This window comes from Cynara cardunculus (assembly GCF_001531365.2).
Source record: "Cynara cardunculus var. scolymus isolate 2C chromosome LG 6, CcrdV1, whole genome shotgun sequence".
Lineage (NCBI taxonomy): Eukaryota > Viridiplantae > Streptophyta > Magnoliopsida > Asterales > Asteraceae > Cynara > Cynara cardunculus.
In genome coordinates, this window is record NC_037533.1 from 20,387,758 (window position 1) to 20,389,588 (window position 1,831).

A 1,831-nucleotide genomic window follows, 5' to 3' on the forward strand; every position below is an offset into this window, starting at 1 on the left:
CCTGAACCCTAAACCCTAAACCCTAAACCCTAAACCCTATCAAAAAACCCTAAAACCTAAACCCTAAACCCTAAACCCTAAACCCTAAACCCTAAACCCTAAACCAAGGAATTTCATTTGCATGATTTTTTTCTCTCTCTACTTTCTCTCTCTAAGATTTTCTCTCTCAAGTCGCTTTGTGTTTTTGCGTTTTTCCTTCTCCTTTTTCGTTTCATGGCTGATAACTCTCATCAAGTTGTTGAATCAATGCATAGGAAGTCTCGAAAATCCCGTATACCTATCCACCGAGTGAAGTCCTCAAATCCTCTTCCAAGCTCTCTTCAAGGAATAGTTGAAAACTATGAAGAAAATTGCAAACTAAGAAGATTTGCAAAGGTGTGTTTTCATCGTTCTGTTACTAGATCTGTTAGTTCTAATCTGAATATTGGGGATTCTGTTAATCCCATTAATATTCCATCCCCCCCCAAGGCTCTGGTTGCTTTGGATTTTAATATTGGATGGAATAAAGATGATGGTAGTGGAGAAGATAAGAATGAAGATGTGAGTGGAAAACTTGTTCTCCCTTCCATTCGTAAGTTTTCTAGGCTGGAAAACTCCTTACCGGATGTTACTCACGCGATTAACGATGCTATCTTGCATGACTATCGCCTCTCCAATCCTATGGGTGGAGGACTTGTAGCGTCGTTTTGCAAAAACCAAGTGGTTCCACCCCCCAAGTCTGGTTTGTCAGGTGGAAAATGTTTGGGTACCGAGTTGGTTTCGTCGGCTTCTTTGCTGCCGGTAACAGTCGCTCATGGTGGGTCGGAGTCCCCTGGTGGTTTACCCTCCTCTCCATATAGTTGTCCCTTTGCTATAAGTGATAGCGAGGTGGCTTTCTCCCATGAAACTAAATCCTCTTCACCTAAAGATAGTGAGATGTTTGATAATCCTTGTGGTTCGGCTGCGTCTGGAATTTCTTCATGCATCTCCTCCAAGAACGATGATCCAACGGTCCTTTTGATGAATGATCACAAAAGTCAAAAAGTCTTCAAGTTTGGGGACCCACCTTGCTCTGAAAACACTGTGGACATTGCTGGGTTTTTTAATTCCTCCATGCATGAAACCCCGTATCCGACCGTTGTGGGTGATGGGCTCGGTACTGCTGTGGTACGGCCTGCCAGTGGAAATGATTTAAATATTACTTGCAAGGCTGGCATCGTTGAGGAAGAGAAGAAAAAAGCTCGGCAGATGCAAGAGGGTCTTAATGATGATTGTACCGTTGACACCTTGAGAGGGGATGGTGAAAAGCCTGCAAAGCCGAAAGCAAGTATGGGAGGGGGTATGCCTACTTGTCCTTTGAGGTATGGGGTTCCTTTTAATATTATTTTGGCTGACACTTTGGAAAATGGTATGGAAAAAAGTCAAAAGGTGCAGGTTAGTTTAATTGAAAAAGGTACGGTTGGTTTGAATTCTTCTTTGGATAATAACCTTCTAGTTGGGCCTGCTAATCCCTCGTTAGACCAAGATGTATGTATGGGTGATATTGAAAACCCAGCTGGGCTTCTTCTTCAAAATAAGTTGGTCGATGCGGGTGGCCCACCAGTTATTAGGCCTTTCTCGCCAAAGCCCATGGAGTCTTTGCTGGCCCAGCCGTCTATTCTCGGCCCACCCCCTTGCTGCCCACTGTCAAGTAGCCCAGCTCCTTCCCAGGCCTGTTCTACTTCTTTATTTGCTGATTCTGTTCTTGGCCCAAAGATCTCTGGCCCAGGTAAGTTGTCTATTTTAAATTCTGCCTCTCATCTTCTAAACAATTGTCATTTCCCCCCCCCCCAATGTTGCTGTTTTAAATGAC